The following is a 15,887-nucleotide window of genomic DNA, read 5'->3' on the forward strand; positions in this document are numbered from 1 at the left end:
AATGTTTTCATAGAGGGACAGGCCCTTGGAGCGACCTACTCCACCAGTTTTACTAACATCCCTTTAATTCTTTGAACATGTTGTAATAGCTGTTTTGAAGTCATTGTTTGCTAAATTCAACACCTGAACCCACGCAGTGTCATTTCTCTTGACTTGCATCTGGGTCACAGTTTCTTGTATCTTTTCATGTTTTGTAATGTTTCAGTTGGAAGCTGGGCATTTTAGATAACATTTTGTAGTGCTTCTGTGTTCACATTGTAGCTCTGCTCTCCAAATTCATTCTTCATTGTGTGATCTGTAAAAACAGATGGGGGCCTTTTAAATAGTAGATATCCTTTGCCATTTGGCATGGTGTTTAAACTTCGTCAGTAGAGGGCGCAAGGGACACATCGCAGAAGAAAGGGGTTTTCTTTCCAGGTTCCAGAGCTGGCAGGTTACCTGCACGGGGCTCCTGAACAGTTCCTGGCTCCTCTGGCGCCCACTCCTGCAGCGTGTGCATCTGAGGGAGCAGACACCGGCAGCCTGCGTGGCTTCTCCAGCCTCCAGCTCCTGCAGGGTACCGTGGCAGCACCCCCAGAGGCCAGCAGCTTCTCCCATCACCCCTTCAGGCTGATTTATGGTCAGTGCCTCTCCATAAAGAGCTCTCCCCACTCTTTAATCGGCAGATTTTCAGAGAGTTCCAGAGGGTAGGTTTTTTTTTCTCAGCAGGTTCCATTGGTGTGGCACCGTTATGACTTCTGTCATTCGTGGAGTTGTAACTATGCTCTCCAGGTTCTGGATTTCTGCCTGGGGACTCGGGGAGAGAGGTGTTCATTGGACACTCTGTTTCGATCCCAAGGGTAGTGGCTGCTTCTAATAGTTCGCTGATTGTTTTTAGCGTCCTCTTTACTTTGTATTAGCTAATACCTTGTTACCAATCACTTCACAAATTTTTACATGTACACACATTTCAATGGAAAAAATCTTATGTTTTTGGCATTTGTACCACAGAAATCACATAAATATGCAAAGATATATGGGTAGAGATATTCACTGCACATTATTTATGATGATAATTGGAAAGGAATTAAGAATCCATCAAAAAGGGATTAATTAAATAAATATGCTACACCCCTACATGGAATAATATGCAGCAAGGAAAAAAATGTCCTACAAAGCATGACCAGACAACTGGGACACAAAACATTGTAAGTGAGAAAACAATAAGTGGACACAGTGCTTTTTGAAAAATGTGTGTTTATTTGTGTCTGCACTGAATGAAACCTAGTTAACATTGGTTATATTTGGGAAGAGGGATGGAGAATGGGAGGGAGCTTCCATGATCCCATTGTGCACTGAAGAAAGCATCTACCTAAAAAAGGAGTAACATGCTAATTGACTGTACCTTCGCGACACCCACCAGCCAATCAGGAGTGGGTATGCAAATTAACCCAACAAGATGACGGGTTAATTTGCATATGCAGGCACCGAGCAGCTGGGGATGGGACAGGATGCTTGCATCATCGCCATGGAGACGACACAGGTGTTCCGCACCACCCCAGCCACTCAGGGCCTCTAGGCAGTGTGGGAAGGTGGAAAGGTGGCTGCAGCCAGAGGGAAGGTGGTGCCGGCAGCCAGGGGAACGAAGGCCCATTCTTGCACGAATCTTCATTCGTGCATCGGGCCACTAGTGTTTTATAATTCAGAAGTAAATGTTTAAATGTATTTATAGGAAATAAGGAAAATGGGAAACATCTATGAAGTGTTTAAGGAGTAACAAGGCTCATTAACAGACTTGTTCAGCATAGAATTTCAAGGGGGATGAAAAGAACCAAGTTGGAGGAAACCAAGATGGCGGCATAGGTTAAACACCTAACCTGCAGCCGGGCACAACAATTTCAAAAATACAACTAGAGGTCAGAACGGACATCGTCCAGAACCACAGGAGAGCTGGCGGACTGAAATGGCCACAGCTGGGGGGAAGGAGAAGGCCACGGGGACAGTCGGGGAAGCCGTAAAAGCCTGAGGTATGGAGAAACGGGCGGAGACACGAGCACACGCGCCTGCGGGGAGGATGGAACCGGAGAGGAAGGGGCGGCTGATGACCTGGCCGGAGTTCACTGGCAGGAAGGAGATAAAGGCTCCGGAGTGCGCTGAGCACCGGCTCCGATTGCACTGAACCACATTCTGGGCGAAACCCTGGGAAACTCACTCACTTTCGCAACTCCGCCGCCCCCGCAGGCCGCCTGGCCCGGGACGCTGGGGACGCCGCCGCAGCGGCGGCGCCCGGAGCCCGGCGGCCTCCCAGCACCCGTCCCCGCCACGCAGCCCCCGCGCGCCTGGTGCCGCGGGCTGCGCACCCCGCACACCGGACGGAGGCCCGGGCACCCTCTCCGTGCACCTCCCGGCGGCGCTAGACTTCAGTAGAGTTGACTGAATTCAAGGGATTAAGAAGTATAAATTGGGGGGACACCACGGCGGCGACGTCCGGAACGCGGCGATGGCGGTGCCTGGAGCTCGGCGGCCGCCCAGCGCCCGTCCCAGCCGCGCGGCCCTCGCGCGCCTGGTTCCGCGCACTGGACGGAGGCCCGGGCGCCCTTTCCGTGCACCTCCCGGCGGCGCTAGACTTCAGTAGAGTTGACTGAAATGAAGGGATTAAGAGGTACGGATTGAGAAGTTTGAAAAAGATGGCGGCGGAGGTTAGGGGCTGTTCTGTTGCCTCGCACCCAGCGAAATCGGAGGGGATGAGGTGTGGAGGTGCGTGGGTCTGGCTGGTGGCGGGGGAGAGGGGCTTTTGTTCCAAACCTAGGGAGATTAGCTCTCCATCACTCTGAAACCCATCTTCTGGCGAACCCCGGGAGACCCAGATGCCTGCGGGGAGAGGCGGGACTCTTGTGGAGGTGCGCCCAGCAATCAGTGTTTGCTGCGCTGGAGTGCAGAACGAGGGGACTTAGATACGTGGAAGGCAGAAGGACCAGACTCACAGCCATCTCGGCTCGCCGCACCATGGCCTGTGGGCGCCCTGAGACCCCGCCCCGCCCTGGGACCCGCCCCGCACGTTTGAAGACCTGCCCCGCAAGTCTTGCAGGCACACCTGTGCCCCAAGCAACGGCTTATGCATGGGGGTGGCCTGCCCTCTGGCAGCGGACCAGATGATCTGCTGTTCTAGTCGGACTGCTCCAGGGCCACTCAGACAGGAGGAAGAAACTACAGTTTTTGCTGTAATCCTTGCTGAATGCCTAAGGCAGTAGCTGATCTACACCCCATTGGAGACCCAGAAACGAGGGCATCTAGTGGTCTGTGGGAGATGACACCAGATTTCAACCACGTGCATAAGGGACACATTCAACGGGAATATTCAGTGAGCGCCAAAGCTTTGCTGCACCAAGACCCGGCCCATAAACGTGTCTCCTGCACAGCAACTCTTCCTTTATAGACAAAGAGAGCCCCCCCAGTGACACCAACAACAATCAAGACTTAACTATACAAAGGAGGACCAAGATGGAGGCATAGGGCAGAAGCCTGATTGTTGCCTACCACAACAACTTTGAGACTACGACAAGAGAGCAGAGCAGACACCATCCAAGACCACCATAGGGCTGGCTGAGTAGATGCTCTACAACTAGAATAAAAGAGGGGTATGTGGGATGATGCTGATGCCGGTGACCCAAAGACCAAACTTTAAGAACAACGGCTCAACGACACAAAAGAACTATGGCTCAGGCAATACAACAGCGGCCTGGAACGTGCTCGGCGCAGTTCCCCCGGCGGTCTCCGGCTGAGGGGACGGCTCCACTGGCAGCCAAGCACGGACAGACGAACCCCTATGAGACATGGGGTGGGAGACTCCGCGCTTGCTGACCTCTGAGTCCGTCAAGAATCTCAACGCCCCGGAAGCGGCCAGGTGCGCATGCTCGGCGACCGGCCACCGATGCAGACCCAAGGGCCGACGCAGCGACGCCAGACTGGCCCACCGCCATGCACCGGGTGCACCGGAGCTTCGCCGAGCTGCCGCCCGACGAGTTCTGCAGCAGCCATACTGGAGCTCTGGAAGGATGGCCAGGGGAATTGCTGAGGGGGGATTGACCGGCAGGAATTGGGATCGGGAAGACGGGGCCCCGCTGAGACCCGGGTGCGGGCGGGGTTGCGCGCCTCTGGGCTCGGGTGTGGTCACACGCCTCTGGGTATAAGTGAGGCCTCAAGTCCCTGGGTCTAGGTGAGGCCACATGCCCCTGGGTCCAGGTGAGGCCGGACTCCGGGTCCGGGTGAGGCCAAGTGCCCCTGGACCCGGATGACGCTGGATCCCGTGCCCGGGCGAGGCCAAGCGCCCCTGGGTCTGGGAGAGCCCACACACCCCTGGGTCCAGGCGAGACCATGTGTCCCTGGATCCGGGTGAGGCCGCGTGCACCTAGGCCCGGGTGAGCCCAAGTGGCCCTGGGTCTGGGAGAGGCCAAGCGTCCCTGGTTCCGGGTGAGACCATGTATCCCTGGATCCGGGTGAGGCCTCGTGCACCTAGGCCCGGGTGAGCCCAAGTGGCCCTGGGTCGGGGAGAGGCCAAGCGTCCCTGGGTCCGGGTAAGACCATGTGTCCCTGGATCCGGGTGAGGCCATGTACCCCTGGGTCTGGGAGAGGCCAAGCGTCCCTGGGTCCGGGCGAGATCATGCGTCCCTGGATCAGGATGAGGCCTCGTGCACCTAGGCCCGGGTGAGCCCACGTACCCCTGGGTCTGGGAGAGGCCAAGCGTCCCTGGGTCCGGGTAAGACCATGTGTCCCTGGATCCGGGTGAGGCCTCGTGCACCTAGGCCCGGGTGAGGCCACGTACCCCTGGGTCTGGGAGAGGCCAAGCGTCCCTGGGTCCGGGCGAGACCATGCGTCCCTGGATCAGGATGAGGCCTCGTGCACCTAGGCCCGGGTGAGCCCAAGTGGCCCTGGGTCTGGGAGAGGCCAAGCGTCCCTGGGTCCGGGTGAGACCATGTGTCCCTGGATCCGGTGAGGCCTTGTGCACCTAGGCCCGGGTGAGCCCAAGTGGCCCTGGGTCTGGGAGAGGCCAAGCATCCCTGGGTCCGGGTGAGACCATGTGTCCCTGGATCCGGATGAGGCCTCGTGCACCTAGGCCCGGGTGAGCCCAAGTGGCCCTGGGTCTGGGAGAGGCCAAGTGTCCCTGGGTCCGGGTGAGACCATGTGTCCCTGGATCCGGGTGAGGCCTCGTGCACCTAGGCCCGGGTGAGCCCAAGTGGCCCTGGGTCTGGAAGAGGCTAAGCGTCCCTGGGTCCGGGTGAGACCATGCGTCCCTGGATCCGGTGAGGCCTCGTGCACCTAGGCCCGGGTGAGGCCACGTGCCCCTGGGTCTGGGAGAGGCTAAGCGTCCCTGGGTCCGGGTGAGACCATGCGTCCCTGGATCCGGATGAGGCCTCGTGCACCTAGGCCCGGGTGAGCCCAAGTGGCCCTGGGTCTGGGAGAGGCCAAGCATCCCTGGGTCCGGGTGAGACCATGTGTCCCAGGATCCGGGTGAGGCCTCGTGCACCTAGGCCCGGGTGAGCCCAAGTGGCCCTGGGTCTGGGAGAGGCCAAGCGTCCCTGGGTCCAGGTGAGACCATGCGTCCCTGGATCCGGATGAGGCCTCGTGCACCTAGGCCCGGGTGAGCCCAAGTGGCCCTGGGTCTGGGAGAGGCCAAGCGTCCCTCGGTCCGGGTGAGACCATGTGTCCCTGGATCCGGATGAGGCCTCGTGCACCTAGGCCCGGGTGAGGCCACGTGCCCCTGGGTCTGGGAGAGGCTAAGCGTCCCTGGGTCCGGGTGAGACCATGTGTCCCTGGATCTGGGTGAGGCCTCATGCACCTAGGCCCGGGTGAGCCCAAGTGGCCCTGGGTCTGGGAGTGGCCAAATGTTCCTGGGTCTGGGTGAGACCATGTGTCCCTGGATCTGGGTGAGGCCTCGTGAACCTAGGCCCGGGTGAGGCCACGTGCCCCTGGGTCTGGGAGAGGCCAAGCGTCCCTGGGTCCGGGTGAGACCATGCGTCCCTGGATCCGGATGAGGACTCGTGCACCTAGGCCCGGGTGAGCCCACGTGGCCCTGGGTCTGGGAGAGGCCAAGCGTCCCTGGGTACGGGTGAAGCCAGATCCTGGGTCCGGGTGAGGCCGTGCGCCCCTGGATCCATCCGGGTGAGGCTGGGTCCCAGGCCCGGGTGAGACCACGCGCCCCTTGGGTATGGGTGAGGCCACGTGCCCCTTAGTCCGGGTGACGCCGTGCCCCTGGGTTCGGCCGAGACCAAACCAGAGGGAGTCGGACCTCCGTTACCACCATTTGTCCACCATCCAGAGCTGAGGGGTCAGTGCTGACATGTACACGTAAGGAACTACTGGACATCGAAATTGGGTCTCAAAAGAACTGTTGGTCCAGGGGGAAACTCGCTACAGATTGATTCATTTGCCTGTCAGCATAAATATTATTGCTCGTCTCACATTCAGTTCTTATTAGTATATATCTAGTGACATATGATCTCGCTCATCTAGGGGAAATGATGAACAACATAGACTGAGGAACAAGAACAGAACCAGAAGCAAGGAGGCATCGATCGGACTATCAGGCCTCAGAGGGAGGATAGAAGAGGGTAGGGGGAGGGTGGGGGGAAGGGGAGAGTTCAACCAAAGGACCTGTATACATGCATATAAGCCTATCCAACGGTTAAGTTCAACAGGGGATTGGGGCATGCGTGGGGAGAGGGGTGGGATGGGAATGGGGGGATGAGGACAAATATGTGACACCTTAATCAATAAAGAAATTAAAAAAAAAAAAGAAAAAAAAAAGAAAAGAACCAAGTTGCAAAACTTACTCTTGATTTTCTGAGCCTACATAAAAATGAAAAGCATCTTGTTTACATAAAACGAATACACGCGGCAGGGTTGAAGATTTATTAAGCTGCCACCACTGTCAGTCACATTTACCTTTTGCATTTGGTCCATATTTGCAAAAAATGAAAAATTCAATCCTTATTAAGAGGGCAAATCCATGACCTTTGGGGATCCACGGACACAGAGGACTGTTCCCAGCTAGGGGAGACTGAGACGTCGTTCACTGTGGTCTGGGAAGTGGCCTCGAGGTCACCTCCACCCACTTGGGCCGCCGGGACACTTTCAGCTGTGCTCGGGACTCACCCCATCCCAATGCAGCCATGCAGCACCATGCAGGCTGTTTCTGTTTTTATTATTTGTTTATCTATATTTATTTTATGATTCTCTTACACTTATTTGGTCACTGCATGCTTTCTTTTTTAAAAAAATATTTTTTATTGTCGACAGTATTACAGATGTTTCTCATTCCCCTTTACTCCTCTCTGCCCAGCCCCTACCCCCCCTCCCAGGTCTTCATCACCATATTGTCCATGTCCATGGGCTGAGAATATAAATTCTTTGGTTTATCTCTCCTTGTCCCCTCCTCTCCCTGTCCCCTCACCTCCATTTCAAGGCATGTCAGTGTATTCCATGTCTCCATGCTTCTAATTTTATTTTGTTGATCAATTCATTTTGTTCATTAGATTCCACAAATAAGTGAGAGCATGTGCTATTATGTTTCTCAGTTAGCATAATAGTCTCCAGTTAGCATAATAGTCTCCAGGCCCATCTATGTTCAGGCCCAGTCTCTAGTTCAGTTAGCATAATAGTCTCCAGGCCCATCTATGCTGTCTCAAAGGGTAAGAGATCCCTCTTCTTTACAACTGCATAGTATTCCATTGTGTGTCCCACAGCTTTTTTATCGATTCATCTACTGATGAGCACTTGGGCTGTTTCCAAATCTTAGCTATTGTAACTAACTCTGCTATGAACATGGGGGTGCATATATTATTTCTGATTGGTGTTTCAAGATTTTTAGTGTATATTCCCAGAAGTAGGATCACTGGGTCCCACTGGGCAGTTCCATTTTTAATTTTTAAAGGAAACTCCATACTGTTTTGCATAGTGGCTGCACCAGTCTGCATTCCCACCAGCAGTGCACTAGGTTCCCTTTCCCCCACATCTTCTCCAGCACCTATTGTTTGTTGATTTATTGATGATAGCCATTCTGACAGCTGTGAGGTGATATCTCATTGAAGTTTTAATTTGCATTTCTCTGATGATTAGTGACTTTGAGCATTTTGTCATGTCTCTTGGCCATTTGTATGTCCTCTTTGGAGAAATGTCTATTCAGGTCCTCTGTCCATTTTTTAATTGGATTGTCTTCCTTTTGTTGAGTTGTATGAGTACTTTATATATTTAGGAGATTAACCCCTTATGAGTGTATCATTGGCAAATATGTTCTCCCATACAGTGGGTTCCCTTTTCATTTTGATGGTGGTTTCTTTTGCTGTTCAGAACCTTTTTATTTTGATGTAGTCCCATTTGTTTATTTTTCTCCTTTGTTTCTCTTGACCTAGGAGATGTATTGGTAAAAGTTCTGCTATGTGAGATGTCTGAGATTTTACTGCCTATGTTTTCTTCTAGAATTTTTACGGTTTCATGGCTTACATTTACGTCTTTTATCTATTTTGAGTTTATACTTGTGTATGTTGTAAGTTTGTGGTCTTATTTTATCTTTTTGCATGTGTCTGTCCAGTTTTCCCAACACCATTTGTGGAAGAGACTGTCTTACTGTATTATATGTTCTTGCCTCCTTTGTTAAATAGTAATTGACTATAATGGTGTGGGTCAATTATTCTGTTCCATTGATCTATATGTCTTTTCTTGTGCCAGTACCAGGCTGTTTTTTTTTTTTAATTTCTTTATTGATTAAGGTGTCACATATTTGTCCTCATCCCCCCATTCCCATCCCACCCCTCTCCCCACGCATGCCCCAATCCCCTGTTGAACTTAACCGTTGGATAGGCTTATATGCATGCATACAGGTCCTTTGGTTGAACTCTCCCCCTCCGCCCACCCTCTCCCTACCCTCCCCTATCCTCCCTCTGAGGCCCGATAGTCCGATCGATGCCTCCTTGCTTCTGGTTCTGTTCTTGTTCCTCAGTCTATGTTGTTCATCATTTCCCCTAGATGAGCGAGATCATATGTCACTAGATGTATACTAATAAGAACTGAATGTGAGACGAGCAATAATAGTTATGCTGACAGGCAAATGAATCAATCTGTAGCGAGCTTCCCCCTGGACCAACAGTTCTTTTGAGACCCAATTTCAATGTCCAGTAGTTCCTTATGTGTACATGTCAGCACTGACCCCTCAGCTCTGGATGGTGGACAAATGGTGGTAACGGAGGTCCGACTCCCTCTGGTTTGGTCTCGGCCGAACCCAGGGGCACGGCGTCACCCGGACTAAGGGGCACGTGGCCTCACCCATACCCAAGGGGCGCGTGGTCTCACCCGGGCCTGGGACCCAGCCTCACCCGGATGGATCCAGGGGCGCACGGCCTCACCCGGACCCAGGATCTGGCTTCACCCGTACCCAGGGACGCTTGGCCTCTCCCAGACCCAGGGGCACGTGGCCTCACCCGGGCCTAGGTGCACGAGGCCTCATCCGGATCCAGGGACGCATGGTCGCACCCGGACCCAGGGACGCTTGGCCTCTCCCAGACCCAGGTCCACTTGGGCTCAGCCGGGCCTAGGTGTACGAGGCCTCACCCGGATCCAGGGACACATGGTCTCACCCGGACCCAGGGACGCTTGGCCTCTTCCAGACCCAGGGCCACTTGGGCTCACCCGGGCCTAGGTGCACGAGGCCTCATCCGGATCCAGGGACACATGGTCTCACCCGGACCCAGGGACGCTTGGCCTCTTCCAGACCCAGGGCCACTTGGGCTCACCCGGGCCTAGGTGCACGAGGCCTCACCCGGATCCAGGGACACATGGTCTCACCCGGACCCAGGGACGCTTGGCCTCTCCCAGACCCAGGGGCACGTGGCCTCACCCGGGCCTAGGTGCACGAGGCCTCATCCGGCTCCAGGGACACATGGTCGCACCCGGACCCAGGGACGCTTGGCCTCTCCCAGACCCAGGGCCACTTGGGCTCACCCGGGTCTAGGTGCACGCGGCCTCACCCGGATCCAGGGACACATGGTCTCACCCGGACCCAGGGACGCTTGGCCTCTCAGACCCCGGGGCACGTGACCTCACCCATGCCTAGGTGCACGAGGTCTCACCCGGATCCAGGGACACACGGTCTCACCCGGACCCAGGGACGCCTGGCCTCCCCCAGACCCAGGGGCACGTGGCCTCACCCGGGCCTAGGCGCACGAGGCCTCACCCGGATCCAGGGACACACGGTCTCACCCGGACCCAGGGACGCCTGGCCTCCCCCAGACCCAGGGGCACGCGGCCCCACCCGGGCCTAGGTGCACGAGGCCCCACCCGGATCCAGGGACACATGGTCTCGCCCGGACCTAGGGGTGCGTGGCCTCTCTCAGACCCAGGGGCACGTGGCCTCACCTGGACCTAGGTGCACGAAGCCACCCGGACCCAGGGGCGCGTTACCTCTCTCAGACCCCTGGTCGCGTGGTCTCACCCGGTTCCAGGGGCTCACGGCCTCACCCGTACTCGGGACCCAGCCTTACCCGGATCCAGGGGCCCACGGCCTCACCCGGACCCAGGGTTCAGATTCGCCCGGACCCAGGGGCACATGGCCTCACCCGAACCCGGAATCCAGCTTCACCTGGACCCAGGGGCGTGTGGCCTCACCCAAACCCAGGGGCGTGAGGCCTCACCTAGACCCAGAGGCGTGTGACCACATCTGAGCCCAGAGGCTCGCAGGCTCGCCTGGACTCGGGTCTCAGCGGGGTTTCGTCTTCTTGATCCCAATTCCTGTTGGTCAATTCCCTCTCAGCAATTCCTTCGGTCATTTTCTCAGAGCTCCAGGGCGGCTGCCGCAGAACTCGTTGGGCGGCGGGCTCGGCAAGGCTCCGGTGTGCCCGGTGCCCGGCGGTGGGCTGGTCCGGTGTCGCTGCGTCGGCCCTTGGGTCTGCAACGGTGGCCAGTCGCTGAGCGTGCACACCTGGCCACTTCGGGGCATTGAGATTCTTGAAGGACTCGGAGGTCAGCAAGCACGGAGTCTCCCACCCCATGTCTCCCAGGGGCTCGTCTGTCCGTGCTCGGCAGCGAGTGGAGCTGTCCCCTCAGCCGGAGACCGCCGGGGGAACTGCGCCGAGCACGTTCCAGGCCACCATTGTGTCGCCTGAGCCATAGTTCTTAAAGTGTGGACTTTGGGTCACCGGCATCAGCATCATCCTGCGTACCCCTCTCTTTTATTCTAGTTGTAGAGCATCTGCTCAGCCAGCCCCCCGGTCTTTCTGGATGGTGTCTGCTCTGCTCTCCCGTCGTAGTCTCAATATTGTTGTGATAGGCAACGATCAGGCAGCCGCCCTATGTCTCCATCTTGGTCCTCCTTTGTACAGTTAAGTCTTGATTGTTGTTGGTGTCACTGGGAGGAATTGTCCTCCAGGCCAATTGGCCGTGAGGACCCTCTTTGTCCATATAGGAAGAGTTGCTGTGCAGGAGACATGTTTGTGGGCCGGGTCTTGATGCAGCAATGCCTTGGCACTCACTGAGTCTGCCTCTAGAGTGCCTCCCTTATGCAAGTGATTGAAATCTGGTGTCATCTCCCACCAACCACTAGATGCCCTCATTTCTGGGTCTCCAATGCAGTGTGGGTCAGCCACTACCTGAGGCACTCAGCAGGAAAAAGCTTCTGCTCAGCTTGGCTGGGGCAGAGCTACAGGGTGGAGCCTACAACCTTGGCTTCCTGTCAGCCCCGCCCTATGAGGCTCCTGTGTCTGTGTCCCTCTGTATTCCTTGCAAACACCTCTGAGAGAAACGCGCCCTGGAATTTCGCCCACTGCCAAACAGTCCAGTCCCTCCCCTAATGAATCTGGACTCCCAGATTCTCGCCTGGAACTGGGTTTCAGTGCAGTTGGAACTGGGTCTCAGCGCAGTCTGGCGTCCCTGTCTCCTTCCCAGCAGGGCCACCCAGTGGCGCAGGCAAAAGTCCGTCCTCTGCGCACCTTCCAGTGCACGCGTCTGGAGCCACCGCTTCTCTGTGCCTCCGCCACCACAGCCCAAATTCATTCCCCCAGCGTGCGCCTGGCTTCCCAGGGTTTCGCCCGGAACTGGGGTTCAGTGCAGTCGGAACTGGGGTTCAGCACGGTCCTGAGCTTATGTCTCCTTCCCGCTAGGGCAGTTCAGTGGCGCAGGCAACAGTCCGTCCTTTGCGCCCCTTCCCGTGCGCACCTCTGGAGCTCTGCCTTCCCCCGCTCCTCTGTGCCTGCGCCCCACAGCCTAGATTCATTCCCCCAGCCTGCGCCTGGCTTCCCAGGGTTTCGCCTGGAACTGGCGCTCAGTGCAGTCGGAGCCGGTGCTTAGCGCACTCCGGAGCCTTTATCTCCTTCCTGCCAGTGAACGCAGGCCAGGCCGTCAGCCGCCCCCTCCTCTCCAGCTCCATCCTCCCCGCAGGCGCGTGCGCTCGTGTCTCCGCCAGTTTCTCCATACCTCAGGCTTTTACGGCTCCCCCGATTGTCCCCGTGGCCCTCTCCTTCCCCCCAGCTGTGGGCATTTCAGTCCGCCAGCTCTCCTGTGGTTCTGGACGATGTCCGTTCTGACCTCTAGTTGTGCCTTTGAAATTGTTGTGCCCGGCTGCAGGTTAGGTGTTTCACCTATGCCGCCATCTTGGTTTCTCCCAGGCTGTTTTGATTATAATGGCTTTGTAGTATAGTTTGATATCTGGTATTGTGATCCCTCCAACTTTGTTCTTTCTTCTCAGGATTGCTGCAGCTATTTGGGGTCTTTTAGGATTCCATATAAATTTTTGGAATGTTTTTTCTAGTTCTGGGAAGTTTGCCATTGTTATCTTAATAGGGATTACGTTGAAACTATAGATTGCTTTGGGTAATATGGACATTTTAATGTTGTTAAGTCTTCCAATCCATGAACATGGTATACTCTTCCATTTGTTGTATCTTCCTCTACTTCTTTGCTCATTGTCCTATAGTTTTCCAAGTACAGGTCTTTTACCTCCTTAAATAAGTTAATTCCTCAGTATCTTATTTTTTGTTGTTGCAATGATAAATACAAATTTTTTCTAATTGAATTTTTTCTTTATTGATTCAGGTATTACATATGTGTCCTTATAACCCTTTGCCCCCTCACCCCTCCCACTCATGCCCTCACCCCCCTGGTGTCTGTGTCCATTGATTTTGCTTATATGCATGCATACAAGTCCTTTAGTTTCTCTTTCTGATAGTTCATTATTGGTATATAAAAATGCCATCAATTTCTGGATGATGATTGTGTATCCTACTACTTTGCCAAATTCATTTATTATGTCTAGTAGTTTCCTGGTGGAGTCTTTAGGGTTTTCTATGTACAATATCATATTGAATAATGACAGTTTTACTTCTTCCTTTCCAATTTGGATGCCTTTTATCTCTTCTTCTTGTCTAATTGCTGTAGCTAGAATTTCCAGTACTATGTTGAATACGAGTGGTAAAAGCAGACATCCTTGTCTTGTTCCTTTTCTTAAAGGAAAGGCTTTTAGTTTTTGCCCTTTTTTTTAAAATATATTTTATTGATTTTTTTACAGAGAGGAAGGGAGAGAGATAGAGAGTTGGAAACATTGATGAGAGAGAAACATCGATCAGCTGCCTCCTACACACCCCCTACTTGGGATGTGCCCGCAACCAAGGTACATGCCCTTGACCGGAATTGAACCTGGAACCCTTCAGTCCGCAGGCTGATGCTCTATCCACTGAGCCAAACCGGTTTCGGCAAGTTTTTGCCCTTTGAATAGGTTGTTGGCTGTAGGTTTGTCATATATGGCCCTTATTATGTTAAGATATGACCCCTCTATTCCCACTTTGCTGAGAGTGTTTATCAAAAAAGAGTGCTGGATTTTGTTGAATGCTACTTCTGCATATATTGATATGATCATGTGATTTTTATCTTTTATTGTGTTTATGTGATGTATCACATTCATTGATTTGTGAATAATGTACAAGCCTTGCATCCCCCGAAAAAAAACCCACTTGATCATGATGTATATTTACATATATATATTTAAATATATTTTTATTGATTTCAAAGAGGAAGACAGAGAGAGATAGAAACATCAAAGATGAGAGAGAATCATTGATTGGCGGCCTTCTGCACGCTCCCTACTGGGAATCGAGCCCACAACCCGGCATATGCGCTGACCGGGAATTGAACCCATGATCTTTTGGTGCATAAGTCGATGCTCAACCACTGAGCTAAGCTGGCCGGGATGATATTTTAAATATATTGCTGGATCTGACTTGCTAATATTTTGTCGAGGATTTTAGCATCTGTGTTCATCAGGGATGTTGGCCTGTAATTCTCTTTCTTTGTAGTGTCTTTATCTGGTTTTGGAATTAGGATAATGCTGGCTTTATAAAAAATGCTTGGAAGTGTTCCTTCCTCTTCAATTTTTTTTTTTTTTTGGAATAATTTGAGGAGGATAGGTGTTAGCTCTTCTTGAATTTTTGGTAAAATTATCCTATAAGTCCATTTATTCTGGGACTTTTGTTTGCTGGGAGTTTTTAAATTACTGCTTCAATTTCATTAGTTGTTATTGGCCTATTCAGGTTTTCTGATTCTTTCTGATTTAGTTTTGGAAGATTGTTTCTAGGAATTTGTCAATTTCACCCAGGTTGTCCTCTTTGTTGGCATATAGTTGTTCATAGTATTTTCTTATAATCCTTTGTATTTCTGTGGTGTCCATTGTTATATTGCCTCTTTCATTTCTGACTTTATTTATTTGGGTCCTCTTTCTATGTTTCTTTATTAGTCTGGCTAAAGTTCATCAATCTTGTTTATCTTTTCAAAGAACCAGTTCTTGGACTCATTGTTCTTTTGTACTGTTTTTTTTGTTTTGTTTTGTTGTGTTTTGTTTTGTTTTGTCTCTCTATCATTTATTTCCACTCTGATCTTTATTATTTCCTTCCTTCTACTTCCTCTGGGCTTTTCTTGCTATTGTCTTTCCAATTCATTTAGTTGTAGGGTTAAATAGTGGCTTATTTTACTTAGCATAATACTCTCCAGGTCCCTCAGTGCTGCCTCAAAGGGTAAGAGATCCTTCTTTTTTACTGCTGCACAGTATTCCATGGTGTAAATGTACCACAGCTTTTTAATCCACTGTTCTACTGGGGCACTTAGGCTGTTTGCAAATTTTAGCTATTGTAAATAGTGCTGCTATGAACATAGGGGTGCATACATTTCTTCTGATGGTGTTTCGAGATTCTTAGCATCTATACCCAGAATTGGGATTGCTGGGTCAAAAGGAAGTTCCATTTTTTATTTTGTAAGGAAACTCCATACTGTTTTCCACAGTGACTGCACCAGTCTGCATTCCCACCAGCAGTGCACTAGGGTTCCCTTTCCCCCACATCTTCTCCAGCACCTATTGTTTGTTGATTTATTTATGGTAGCCATTCTGGCAGGTGTGAGGAGATACCTCATTGTAGTTTTAATTTGCATCTCTCTGATGATTAGTGACCATGAGCATTTTTTCATGTCTATTGGCCATCTATATGTCATCTTTGTATTACAGGCACTAAACACAGGAAATGAGTTACTGGACAGCCTCTTGAAGGGGAGGGAGAGGCCCCACCTCAATTCTTGTCATGCTCATAGCAATGCATTCAAATGAGTGATGGGCAGCATTGTGATAAATCTAATTTATTAAGAAAGTACTGCATGCAGATTTATTAAAGGAGCAAGGCAAGCAAATCTATCATGCAACATAATGCTTAGATGGGCTGTTTTTCTAATCTGAAGAACGGATGGGGTGGGGGGTTCTGCCTTATATACTTCTATGTCTGTAGATTTTAAATTCCTCTGCCGGATATCTTGGTACAGGTTAATGTTCAAGGTCCCCCTTTTACTTTGTTTCAGCTTTCCCAGGATTTGTGAGGTGCACCTGCCAA

Source organism: Eptesicus fuscus, chromosome 15 (assembly GCF_027574615.1).
Source record: "Eptesicus fuscus isolate TK198812 chromosome 15, DD_ASM_mEF_20220401, whole genome shotgun sequence".
In the NCBI taxonomy this organism is placed as follows: Eukaryota; Metazoa; Chordata; class Mammalia; order Chiroptera; family Vespertilionidae; genus Eptesicus; species Eptesicus fuscus.